General features: G+C 50.4%; 1 protein-coding gene across 1 annotated transcript in view; it reads left to right on the top strand.

The window, feature by feature from the left end:
* Positions 1-2,222, top strand: part of etfb (electron transfer flavoprotein subunit beta) — a 36,959-nt gene extending 34,737 nt beyond the window's left edge. Inside the window, exon 7 of the mRNA XM_072468930.1 lies at positions 2,028-2,222. The gene's annotated coding sequence lies outside the window, so the exon portion shown is untranslated. The remainder of the gene's footprint in view (positions 1-2,027) is intronic.
* Positions 2,223-14,275: the final 12,053 nt, after the last annotated feature.

The following is a 14,275-nucleotide window of genomic DNA, read 5'->3' as shown; positions in this document are numbered from 1 at the left end:
ATTTGGCCTCCACAACCTTCTGCGGCAAAGAGTTCCACAGATTCACCACCCTCTGGCTGAAGAAATTCCTCCTCATCTCTGTTTTAAAGGATCATCCCCTTTAGTCTGAGATGGTGTCCTCTGGTTCTAGTTTTTCCTGCAAGAGGAAACATCCTCTCCACGTCCACTCTATCCAGGCCTCGCAGTATCCTGTAAGTTTCAATAAGATCCCCCTTCATCCTTCTAAACTCCAACGACTACAGACCCAGAGTCCTCAACTGTTCCTCATACAGCTAGCTCTTCATTCCAGGGATCATTCTTGTGAACCTCCTCTGGACCCTTTCCAAGGCCAGCACATCCTTCCTTAGGTATGGGGCCCAAAACTGCTCACAATACTCCAAATGGGGTCTGACCAGAGCCTTATACAGCCTCAGAAGTACATCCCTGGTCTTGTCTTCTCGGCCTCTTGACATGAATAACATTGCATTTGCCTTCTTAACTGCCGACTGAACCTGCACATTAACCTTAAGAGGATCATGAACAAGGACTCCCAAGTCCCTTTGTGCTTCTGATTTCCTAAGCATTTCCCCATTTAGAAAATAGTCTATGCTTAAATTCCTCCTTCCAAAGTGCACAACCTCATACTTTTCCACATTATATTTAATTTGCCACTTCATTGCCCACTCTCCGAGCTTGTCCAAATCCTTCTGCAGCCCCTTTCTTCCTCAATAGTACCTGACCCTCTACAAATCTTTGTATCATCTGCAAACTTAGCAACATTGCCTTCAGTTCCTTCTTCCAGATCATTAATGTATATTGTGAGATGTTGTGGTCCCAGCACAGACCCCTGAGGCACAACACTAATCACAGACTGCCATCCGGAAAAAGACCCCTTTATCCCCACTCTCTGCCTTCTGCCAATCCTCTATCCATGTCAGGACCTTACCAGTCTCCTACGCCACACCTTGTCAAAGGCCTTCTGGAAATCTAAATCAATCACGTCCACTGGTTCTCCTTCGTCTAACTTCCTTGTTACCTCCTCAAAGAACAGATTTGTCAGACATGACCTCCCTTTGACAAAGCCGTGCTGACTCCGTCCTATTTTATCATGCACTTCCAAGTACTCCGCGATCTCATCTTTAATAACAAACTCTAAAATCTTACCCATGACCGAAGTCAGGCTAACCCACCTATAATTTCCCGTCTTCTGCCTCCCTCCCTTCTTAAGCAGGGGTGTTACATTAGCCACTTTCCAGTCCTCTGGGACCCTGCCTCTGTGATTCCCGAAAGATTACCACCAATGCCTCCACAATTTCCACAGCTATCTCTTTTAGGACCCTGGGATGTAGTCCATCCGGTCCAGGTGACTTATCCACCTTCAGGCCTTTCAGTTTCCCCAAAGCCTTCTCCTTCGTGATGGCCACTGCACTCACCTCTGTCCCCTGGTTCATCTGGAGCTCTGGCATCCCACTAGTGTCTCCCACCGTGAAGACTGATGCAAAGTAACTATTCAGTTTGTCTGCCATTTCTTTGTTTCCTATTATTACTTCTCCAGCCACGTTTTCCAGTGATCCAATGTCTATTTTTGCCTCTCTCTTACCTTTTATCATTTGAAAAAAACTCTTCCTATCTTCCTTTCTATTACGAGCTAGCTTGCACTCATACTTCATCTTCTCCCCCCCTTATTGTCTTACCTGTCATGGGAGTGTTTGATGGGGACAGTGTAGAGGGTGCTTTACTCTGTATCTAACCCTGTGCTGTATCTGTCCTGGGAGTGTTTGATGGGGACAGTGTAGAGGGAGCTTTACTCTGTGTCTAACCCCGTGCTGTACCTGTCCTGGGAGTGTTTGATGGGGACAGTGTAGAGGGAGCTTTACTCTGTATCTAACCCCGTGCTGTATCTGTCCTGGGAGTGTTTGATGGGGACAGTTAGAAGGAGCTTTACTCTGTATCTTACCCCGTGCTGGTAACTAGATGTGACAATAGCCAGCACAATATTTAAATATCTTGGTTTTTACTGATAATCTTTTCCATTCCCTCTTGCTCAGGGTTGGCTGAATTTTTCCACAAGGTGCCCAATCTTCACAAGTGTGTCTTGAAATTCGGGTGTCTGAATTGCACAATGGTCTTTGCCTCAAAGCACCACTCGTCCAGTAGATCCACGGCTGTCCCAAGTGTTCGGGGAAACCTCTGCTGAGCTGTACCTATCAGAGATGAATAAATCTAGTTTATATATTCACAAACACCAGTTTGGTTGCACCTCTCTCTGTGCTGGTGAGGGGAGCTGCGGTGACCATGATCTGCTTCATCAGAAAGGCGCAAATGTCGAGGATTTCGTTTCACACTGAATATCAGGCATCAAGCAGGCCATTTAGCCCGTCTATTCTGTGGTGGTGTTCCTGCTCCACTCCTCCCACCCCCCTCTTCATCTCCCTCCATCGCCCTCTCGTGTTCCTCTCTCCCTTATGTTTTTATCCAGCTTCCCCCTCAGATACATCAACACTATTCCCCTCAACCACTTCCCATGGGAGCGAGTTCCACCTTCCACCCCACTCTCCATGGGATCAGGTCCCCCCCGTGGATCAGGTCACCCAGTCAGTCTTCACTTTTCTAGAGAAAAGAGCCCCAGCCTGTTCACTTTCCTGACAGCTAACATCTCAGTTCTGTGATCGTCCTTTGTAAATGCTCTTTGTACCTTCTTCAGTGCCTCTTTATCCTTGTAATATAGAGACCGGAACTGTGCACAGTGCTCCCAGTGTGGTCTAGGGTGGCATGGCAGCACAGTGGTTAGCATTGTTGCTTCACAGCACCAGGGTCACTGTCTGTGCGGAGTCTGCACGTTCTCCCCATGTCTGCGTGGGTTTCCTCCAGCTGTTTCCTCCCACAAGCCCCGAAAGACGTGCTAGTGAGGTGATTTGGACATTCTGAATTCTCCCTCAGTGTACCAAACAGGTGCCGGAATGTGGTGACTAGGGGATTTTCACAGTAACTTCATTGCAGTGTTAATGTAAGCCAACTTGTGACAAAAGTAAAGATTATTAACTAGGGGATATGGAGACAGAAAACTGCACAGTGCTCCCTATGTGATCTAACCAAGCGATATGGAAACTAAAACTGTGCACAGTGCTCCCAGTGTGATCTAACCAAGGGATATGGAGACTGGAACTGTGCACAGTGCTCCCAATGTGGTCTAACCAAGGGATATGGAGACGAACTGTGCACCGTGCTCCCAGTGTGGTCTAACCAAGGGATATGGAGACTGGAACTGTGCACAGTGCTCCCAATGTGGTCAAACCAAGGGATATGGAGACAGGAACTGTGCACAGTGCTCCCAATGTGGTCTAACCAAGGGATATGGAGACTGGAATTGTGCACAGTGCTCCCAGTGTGGTCTAACCAAGAGATATGGGAACTGGGACTGTGCACAGTGCTCCCAATGTGGTCTAACCAAGGGATATGGAGACGAACTGTGCACAGTGCTCCCAATGTGGTCAAACCAAGGGATATGGAGACAGGAACTGCACAGTGCTCCCAGTGTGGTCTAACCAAGGGATATGGAGACTGGAACTGTGCACAGTGCTCCCAATGTGGTCTAACCAAGAGATATGGAAACTGGAACTGTGCACAGTGCTCCCAATGTGGTCTAACCAAGGGACATGGAAACTGGAACTGTGCAAAGTGCTCCCAGTGTGGTCTAACCAAGGGATATGGAGACTGGAACTGTGCACAGTGCTCCCAATGTGGTCTAACCAAGGGACATGGAAACTGGAACTGTGCAAAGTGCTCCCAGTGTGGTCTAACCAAGGGATATGGAGACTGGAACTGTGCACAGTGCTCCCAATGTGGTCTAACCAAGGGACATGGAAACAGGAACTGTGCAAAGTGCTCCCAGTGTGGTCTAACCAAGGGATATGGAGACTGGAACTGTGCACAGTGCTCCCAATGTGGTCTAACCAAGGAATATGGAGACTGGAACTGTGCATAGTGCTCCCAGTGTGGGTTGACCAAGGGATATGGAGACTGGAACTGTGCAAAGTGCTCCCAGTGTGGTCTAACCAAGGGATATGGAGACTGGAACTGTGCAAAGTGCTCCCAATGTGGTCTAACCAAGGGATATGGAGACTGGAATTGTGCATAGTGCTCCCAGTGTGGTCTAACCAAGGGATATGGAGACTGGAACTGTGCAAAGTGCTCCCAGTGTGGTCTAACCAAGGGATATGGAGACTGGAACTGTGCAAAGTGCTCCCAATGTGGTCTAACCAAGGGATATGGAGACTGGAATTGTGCATAGTGCTCCCAGTGTGGTCTAACCAAGGGATATGGAGACGGGAACTGTGCACAGTGCTCCCAGTGTGGTCTAACCAAGGGACATGGAAACTGGAACTGTGCACAGTGCTCCCAGTGTGGTCTAACCAAGGGATATGGAGACTGGAACGTGCAAAGTGCTCCCAGTGTGGCCTAACCAAGGGATATGGAGACTGGAACGTGCAAAGTGCTCCCAGTGTGGTCTAACCAAGGGATATGGAGACTGGAATTGTGCATAGTGCTCCCAGTGTGGTCTAACCAAGGGATATGGAGACGGGAACTGTGCACAGTGCTCCCAGTGTGGTCTAACCAAGGGACATGGAAACTGGAACTGTGCACAGTGCTCCCAGTGTGGTCTAACCAAGGGATATGGAGACTGGAACGTGCAAAGTGCTCCCAATGTGGTCTAACCAAGGGATATGGAGACTGGAATTGTGCATAGTGCTCCCAGTGTGGTCTAACCAAGGGATATGGAGACGGGAACTGTGCACAGTGCTCCCAATGTGGTCTAACCAAGGGATATGGAGACTGGAATTGTGCACAGTGCTCCCAGTGTGGTCTAACCAAGAGATATGGGAACTGGGACTGTGCACAGTGCTCCCAATGTGGTCTAACCAAGGGATATGGAGACGAACTGTGCACAGTGCTCCCAATGTGGTCAAACCAAGGGATATGGAGACAGGAACTGCACAGTGCTCCCAGTGTGGTCTAACCAAGGGATATGGAGACTGGAACTGTGCACAGTGCTCCCAATGTGGTCTAACCAAGAGATATGGAAACTGGAACTGTGCACAGTGCTCCCAATGTGGTCTAACCAAGGGACATGGAAACTGGAACTGTGCAAAGTGCTCCCAGTGTGGTCTAACCAAGGGATATGGAGACTGGAACTGTGCACAGTGCTCCCAATGTGGTCTAACCAAGGGACATGGAAACTGGAACTGTGCAAAGTGCTCCCAGTGTGGTCTAACCAAGGGATATGGAGACTGGAACTGTGCACAGTGCTCCCAATGTGGTCTAACCAAGGGACATGGAAACAGGAACTGTGCAAAGTGCTCCCAGTGTGGTCTAACCAAGGGATATGGAGACTGGAACTGTGCACAGTGCTCCCAATGTGGTCTAACCAAGGAATATGGAGACTGGAACTGTGCATAGTGCTCCCAGTGTGGGTTGACCAAGGGATATGGAGACTGGAACTGCGCAAAGTGCTCCCAGTGTGGTCTAACCAAGGGATATAGAGACTGGAACTGTGCAAAGTGCTCCCAATGTGGTCTAACCAAGGGATATGGAGACTGGAATTGTGCATAGTGCTCCCAGTGTGGTCTAACCAAGGGATATGGAGACTGGAACTGTGCAAAGTGCTCCCAGTGTGGTCTAACCAAGGGATATGGAGACTGGAACTGTGCAAAGTGCTCCCAATGTGGTCTAACCAAGGGATATGGAGACTGGAATTGTGCATAGTGCTCCCAGTGTGGTCTAACCAAGGGATATGGAGACGGGAACTGTGCACAGTGCTCCCAGTGTGGTCTAACCAAGGGACATGGAAACTGGAACTGTGCACAGTGCTCCCAGTGTGGTCTAACCAAGGGATATGGAGACTGGAACGTGCAAAGTGCTCCCAGTGTGGCCTAACCAAGGGATATGGAGACTGGAACGTGCAAAGTGCTCCCAGTGTGGTCTAACCAAGGGATATGGAGACTGGAATTGTGCATAGTGCTCCCAGTGTGGTCTAACCAAGGGATATGGAGATGGGAACTGTGCACAGTGCTCCCAGTGTGGTCTAACCAAGGGACATGGAAACTGGAACTGTGCACAGTGCTCCCAGTGTGGTCTAACCAAGGGATATGGAGACTGGAACGTGCAAAGTGCTCCCAATGTGGTCTAACCAAGGGATATGGAGACTGGAATTGTGCATAGTGCTCCCAGTGTGGTCTAACCAAGGGATATGGAGACGGGAACTGTGCACAGTGCTCCCAGTGTGGTCTAACCAAGGGACATGGAAACTGGAACTGTGCACAGTGCTCCCAGTGTGGTCTAACCAAGGGATATGGAGACTGGAACGTGCAAAGTGCTCCCAGTGTGGCCTAACCAAGGGATATGGAGACTGGAACGTGCACACTGCTCCAAGTTGTGGTCTGACCAAAAATAAAACCACCATTGTTGTAAAATTTGCAAAGCCGCATTAAAAATACTGTTCTCCAATGGACTTTGAAGTATGACACACATCAATTGGTTGAACACAGCACAAGAGACTATACTGGAACCTGACTCGACATACACACTCACACACTCTCTCACACACACACACACACACTCTCTCACACATACCCACACACTCACACATACATACACTCACATACGAACACTCATACACGCACATACGAACACTCATACATATGCACATACACTCTCATACATATATATATATACACACACACGCATATACACACATGCATACTCATGCAAACACACATACATAGTCTCACACGCACATACATACACGCTCTCATACACATACTCTTGCATACATACACAAACACTCACATAGACATACATAGACATGCTTTCACACATACACATACAAGCACACACACATGCATACACACACATACATAGACACTCGTACACATACATACACCGATTCACATACATACACATACACACTATCTCACATGCACTCTCACACAAACTCTCATGCACTCACACATGCGTTCTCACACGCGCCCTCACACACACTCACGCAGTCTCTCGGCACATGCTCTCTGTCACACGCGCTCTCTGTCGCCCCCCCGCCGGGCCGCACCCCCCCTGCGCCGTCTCAACCCTGTCAGTCTATGATTCCCTGCCCACTCTGCTGCTTCGCAATCCCTCACATTGCGCATGAGTCCTATTGCCAGGGCTAAGAGGATCAATGTGTTACCTTTATAGACGGGCGTGTATCATGTTCCTCTCGAACCTGGAGAGACTGCGTTCACCAGCAATCAATCAAGAACTTTGATGCCTGGCATGCAAACCTCACGCCTGATTGTAAAACACTGCAGCTAATCAGAGGATGAGTCACAGTTGTTATGCTGGATAACCTGTTCCTCAGGATTAGGGTTGGCAAGAATGTAGATGATCTGGTATGTCTCTCTGCTGGGTGCCATGAATTGGATTCAATATGAATTGTTTTTTTGGAGCAGGCAAGGAGCTGGATTAGGGGTTTGCCCCCGTCCACACTCTGGCTTTGTAACTCTGATAAAATAATTTTTTTAAAAAAGAGTGTGATTGTGCTTTCGCTGCAGGAAAGCCCCTGACCTGTTTTCCCTCCTCGATTGAAAAACTGGCATTGCTCTGAAGCCTGACACGCACCCCTCCTGGCTCGGGAGGTCACGACAGAGCAAGATCCCAGCCATGAACCAGCCATTTGCCCGTTGACAACATGGGGGAAATAGCTGCTCATGTATGTGACTTTGCTGCGTGTGACTTGGCAAACTCACAGGGAGAATTTGGTTAAATACAATCTTTAACACGGTAAAACATCCTAAAGACACTTCGCAGGAGCATACGTCACTCAGAAGTTGCAACCGAGCCACATAAGGAGACATTCGGGGCAGACGAGCAAAAGCTGGTTGTTAGAAGTTGATTTGTAAGGAGCATTTTAAAATAAGAGAGCGAGAGACACGGTGGGGTAGTCGAGAGAGGAGTGGGGAGTGGGAGGAAGATGGGGAGAGAAAGTGACGGGGAGGGGGAGATGAGACAGAGACAGGGTCAGAAATGAGAATGAAGGCGAGAGAGAGACACATGGGGAGATTTAGGAAGGGAATTCCAAAGACTGCCCCCCCCCCCCCCCCCCCCAATGCAGCTGAAGCACAGCCGCCAATGGTTGAGCGATGGGAGTCGGGATACTCAAGAGGCCGGAATTGGAGGAGCGCAGAGACCTCAGGGTTGGAGGAGGTTAGATAGATAGGGAGGGTTATGGGGGCTGGAAGCAGTTACAGAGATAGGGTCGCCAGAGCTGGAGAAGGCTACAGAAATAGGGAGGGTGTGGGGGCTGCAGGAGTTTACAGAGATAGGGAGGATTGTAGGGGCAGGAGGCAATTCAAGAGATGGGGAAGGTTGTAGAGGCTAGAGGAAGTTACAGAGATAGGGTGGGTTGTAAGGCCTGGAGGCAGCTACAGTGATAGTGAGGGTTGTAAGGGCTGGAGGCAGCTATGGAGATAGGGAGGGTTGTAAGGGCTGGAGGAGTTACAGAGATAGGGAGGGATGTAAGGCCTGGAGGCAGCTACAGAGATAGGGAGGGTTGTAAGGGCTGGAAATGGTTACAGAGATAGAGAGGGTCTCCAGAGTTGGAGAAGGTTTCAGAGATGGAGAGGATCTGAGGGCTGGGGGAAGTCACAGGTTTAGTGAGGGATGTAAGGGCTGGAGGAAGTTACAGAGATAGGGAGGATTATGGGGGCTGGAATGGTTACAGAGATAGGGAGGATTGTAGGGGCTGGAGGACATTACAGAGATAGGGTTGGAGGGGCTGGTGGAGGTTTGCAGAGTTAGGGACGGATATGGGGACTGGAGGAAGTTACAGAGGGAGAGGGAGTCTCCAGAGCTGGAGGATCTTACATAGACAGGGAGGGTTGTAGGGGCTAAAGAAAGCTACAGAGATAGGGTTGTAGGGGCTGGATGACATTACAGCGATAGGGAGGATTGTAGGGGTTTGGAGAAGGTTACACGGAGGACTCTGGGGGCTGCAGGAGGTTACAGAGTTAGTGATGGTTGAAGGGGCTGGAGGAAGTTACAGAGATAGGGAGGATTATCGGGGCTTGAGGAGGCTGCAAAGATAAGGGTTCTAGGAGCTGAACATAGATTATCATAGAATTTACAGTGCAGCAGGAGGCCATTCGGCCCATCAAGTCTGCACCGGCTCTTGGAAAGAGCACCCCACCCAAGGTCAACACCTGCACCCTATCCCCATAACCCAGTAACCCCACCCAACACTAAGGGCAATTTTGGACACTAAGGGCAATTTATCATGGCCAATCCACCTAACCTGCACATCTTTGGACTGTGGGAGGAAACCGGAGCACCCGGAGGAAACCCACGCACACACGGGGAGAACGTGCAGACTCCGCACAGACAGTGACCCAAGCCGGAATCGAACCTGGGACCCTGGAGCTGTGAAGCAATTGTGCTATCCACAATGCTACCGTGCTGGAGGAGTTACTGTGACAGGAAGGATTGTCGAGGCTGGAGGCGCTTACAGAGATGGGGAGGATTTTGGGGGCTGGAGGAGGTTATGAGATAGGGAGGGATGTAGGGACTGGGGGAGATTACAGAGATAGGGAGGGTTGTAGCAGCTGGATGAGGTTACAGAGATAGTGTTGTTGGGGCTGGAGGAGGTTACAGAGATAGGGAGGGTTGTAGGGGCTGGAGGAGGCTACAGAGATAGGGAAGGTTATAGGGGGCTGAAGGAAGTTACAGAGATAGGGAGTGTTGTAGGAGCTGGAGGAGGTTACAGAGATAGGGAGGGTTGTAGGGGCAGGAGGAGGTTGCAGAGATAGGGAGGGTTGTAGGGAGCTGGAGGATGTTACAGAGATAGGGAGGGTTATAGGGGGCTGAAGGAAGTTACAGAGATAGGGAGTGTTGTAGGAGCTGGAGGAGGTTACAGATGTAGTGAGGGTTGTAGGAACTGGAGGAGGTTACAGAGATAGGGCGGGTTTTAGGGGCAGGAGGAGGTTGCAGAGATAGGGAGGGTTGTAGGGAGCTGGAGGATGTTACAGAGATAGGGAGAATTGTAAGTAATGGAAGAGATTAAAGAGATAGGCAGAGTTGTAGGGGTTTGAGGAAGCTACAGAGTTAAGGAGGGTTGTAGCGGCTGGAGGTTACAGTGATGGGGAGGTTTTTAGGATGATGGAGGAGGTTACAGAGATAGGGAGGGTTGTAGCAGCTGTCAGAGGTTACAGAGATAGGGTTGTAGGGGTGGAATAGGATACAGAGATATTGAGGGTCGTAAGGGCTGGAGAAGGTTTCGGAGAGAGGGAGGGTTGTGGGGGTTTTGAAGGTGGTTACAGAGATATGAGAGTTGTAGGGGCTGGAGGAGATTTCAGAGATGGGGAGGGTTGCAGGAAATTAGAAAGTTGGGAGGGTTCTAGGGGGAGGAGGAGGTTACAGAGATAGGGAGGGTTGTAGGGCTATAGGAGGTTACAGAGTTAGGGAGGGTTGTGGGGGCTGGAGGAGGTTATAGAGATACGGAGGGTTGAGCGACTTGTATTTCATTTGTGATTTGGAAAATTCCTGTCCCCTCCAACTCAAACCCGTTTGGTGACAATTCCTCCACTCCCTTCTCTGCTTTGGTCTGGTCTGTTTTCTATTCCTCCATGACAACGCTCACCTGACCAAGGGACAATTGAATGGAATGATATTCAGTCTCACCAGCTAGTTTGCCAAATCCTTTCAGTGTGCAGAGAGATACTCACACACCAGTAGACTGATTGAACAGAGTGGGAGCTAGTGAGGTGGTCTCAATGGAGATGTGGGGCAGGATTCTCCGATTGCTGATGCCAAAATTGGGTTTGCCGATCGGCCGGAGAATCCTGCTCCGAAATTGGGGGCAGCTTCGTTTTCAGATGCTCTGCCTCCTCAAAAACGTCATCATCGCTGAGTACGCCGCACACCGTTGGAATGGCCTCAGGACGTCACCTAAATCTCCGCCCAAATGGGCCGACGTCCCGCTGGTGTGGGACACGTGAACTCTCAACTTTGGTAAACCTGGCGTGGGGGGGGTCTTTGTCGGAGGCTTGGGGGACTGGTGGAGTGTGGTCCGGGGGTGGCGAGGGGGTTACAGTGGGAGCAGTGTTTGGCAGGAGCAGTGTTTGGCAGGCCGGGTCCGAGCGCTGCAGGCGCCATATTGTACGACGCTGCTGCCACCATGCACGGCACGGACTGGCCATTCTGCATTCGTATTGGCACGTAACACGGGGACATAACGTGGCGCGGCTGTTAGCCCCCCCACCGGACGGAGCATTGGCGCGGGGGCGACGCCGACTTTTTGGTCGTAACACCAGACGCATCCGCCAGACATAACCACAGAATCGGAGAATCCAGTAAGCATCTCCCATCACAAACCACACAAAAAAAATCACATCCATGGAACAGAGGCACAGTGCAGTAACCTGTACACATCAGGGCTGTACACCACCTTCACTCCTCTCCAAATTGGCGAGACCATGCAGATGCTGCGACAATGGATGAACGGACATTGCGCGACTATTGCCAGGCAGGAATGCTCCCTTCCAGTCGGGGAACACTTCAGCAGTCGAGGGCATTCAGCCTCTGATCTCCGGGTAAGCGTTCTCCAAGGCGGCCTTCAGGGCGCGCAACAACGCAGAATCGCCGAGCAGAAACTTATAGCCAAGTTCCGCACACATGACTACGGCCTCAACCGTGAACTTGGATTCATGTCGCATTACATTCATCCCCCACCATCTGGCCTGCGAAATCCTACCAACTGTCCTGGCTTGAGACAATTCACACCTCTTTAACCTGGGGTTACCCCTATCTCTGGATCTGTGAACACTTAATTAACTGCAAATGCTCGCATTCAAAGTATCATCTTGCATCTTTGACTTTGTCTATACATATGTTTCTGGAACATACCTCTTTAGTCACCTGAGGAAGGAGCAGTGCTCCGAAAGCTGGTGATTTGAAACAAACCTGTTGGACTTTAACCTGGTGTTGTAAGATTTCTTACTGTGCTCACCCCAGTCCAACGCCGGCCTCTCCACATCACATTTAAAGAGACAGGGGGGGGGGATCCTCCAACCCGGGACACCTGGATCGTGTTCCCGAATGAGACAGAGAATCCGACATCACGGCGCCGAACTGGTTGAAATGCTCCGACCCCCACTCGCGATGGGAACGAGACCAGCTGCAAGCTGGTCGATGGACGTAAATAAATTCAAATAGGTCTTAATGATCTCTTTGCATCTATTTATCAGGCCCTGCGCCCTATCCTCCAAGCCTCCGTGAATCTCCGGTCCCTGTGGCCGGGAATCACATTGACACCGATTATGTGTGGTTTCTACCAGCGTGGCCCTGACGTGGTGGACCTTGCAGTGGGCCAAGGGGGTAATGGCTTACCCCTTGGCCTGCTGTGAAGACCACAATGCCAGAGCCACTCTGGTAGAGACCATCTGAGCCCATCAGAAGGACCTCCAGCAATGCACAGCCTGCACATGCCTCCTCTATCAAAGGGAGGTAAGTGCAGTGAAATCACATGCTTGAGTGATTGGAATGCACTTAGTGTGTGGAATGTGCTCCCCTCTCTTTGATGTGGTCAATGTTTACAAGCATTGGGGTTTCGCCATTAGCCCACTGAAGGGTGAAGGGATCTGAATGGATCACAGCTGCAGTTGGTTTGTAAAAGCTGTTAATCACAAACCACTACTAGAAAGCTATGAATGGCTTGCAGCTAGTGGATCAGTGGGAACCAGTCACACGTCACAGCTACTCTCCTTCCAGGAATGGACAGTGGAGCTACACGTGCTACAGCTGTAATACTTCTCACAGCTCTTGTCTGGACTTGCAGATTGGGGTCTCTTTACTGGCGGGACGGGGGGGTGTGTCCCTATTACAAGGTCCCTGGGAGGTCCCCATATTATAGGGATCCCTGAGGGGCGTCCCTAATTCAGGGGTCTTGGGGGTCTCCCTATAGTACAAGGTCTCTGGGGGGGGGGGCATATTACAGGCGTTTTTGGGGACTATCCCTATTACAGGGGTCTCTCAGGGAGTCTACTTATTACGGGGGACCCTGGGGGGTCTCCTCATTACAGGGGTCCCTGGAGGTCCACATATTACAGGAGTCCTTGGAGGGGGGTCCTCCTATTACAGAAGTCCCTGGGGGGGGGGGCTCCCTATTACAAGGGTTCCTGAGGTGGGGGGATCCCCATATTTCAGGGGTCCTTACAGCGGGTCTCCCAGTACAGGGGTCTGAGGGATGGGTGTTGCTAACTTTCGGTTGGCTCTTAATTCGTAATTTGCTCTGTTTATTTAACCTTCGCTCTAGAGTCACCAGGTATCTTTATGATACCGCCACGAGGTTCAAATTCAAGTAATGATCAATAACTCAACACACCAATTAGTAAGATTAAAATCAAAACACATTTATTATACACAGTAAATCACTACTCATGCATAAACTCAACTTTCTAGACTATTCCTATCACTAAAAGACCTATACTTAGCTTCAGAATTGGCCCACCAGGTCAGGGGAACAAATGGCCTTTCGTTTAGGTCCTGAGTCTGCAGGATTCAAAAGCTGGTATGGACTTGTAGCTAGGAGCGCCTGTCTCATAGCGAGCGTTGACTGGAGACTTACTTGGTTGGTGCGGCAGCTTAGACAGGTCACTCTCACGGGTTGATTCAAGTAGCTGAGTGACCCTGCCAAAGAAGGACGATTTGAACTTGGGGGCTTTACTTTATAGTCCCTAGGGGCTTCCCGCCCTTCGGGGCGGACCCCGTACCTGGTTCCAAATGATTGGACTGCGTTCCGATCATTTGGATCGATTTCTCCAATACTGGATTTGTTTCCTGATCGCTGGGTGGTCCCTGAGTGTCCGTTGGCCTTCCTTTGTCTTGGCTCCTGCTGGCGCCGAGGGGTCTGGCTTGGCTTTATTCACCTTGAGTGTTGCAATTGTGCCTTGGAATTGCTCATTACTATGCAGATGGCTGCTGGTTTCAGTGCTGTCTGGGCTTTTGCAAGTTCCAATACACAGGATTTCTGCACTTGCTTGCCTTTGCCTGTGTTGGCTGAATTGCCCTTCAGTCTTTGCGGTTCTCCATTTTAAGTCGGGAAGTGGCCAACCCAGGTGGCTACATGGGTCAAGTCACCCTTTTACTTGGGGGTGGGGGAGGCACCCAGGCAATCCAGGGGTGGGGGTTGCGGTGTGAGGGAGGATGTGGGGGTCAGGGTAGATTTGCGGCACGGTGGGGGGGGAATTGGTCGGCAGCGGGTCCTCGCTCA

The sequence above is a fragment of the Scyliorhinus torazame genome, chromosome 12, assembly GCF_047496885.1.
Source record: "Scyliorhinus torazame isolate Kashiwa2021f chromosome 12, sScyTor2.1, whole genome shotgun sequence".
Lineage (NCBI taxonomy): Eukaryota > Metazoa > Chordata > Chondrichthyes > Carcharhiniformes > Scyliorhinidae > Scyliorhinus > Scyliorhinus torazame.
This window is presented reverse-complemented; position numbering and strand designations above follow the sequence as displayed.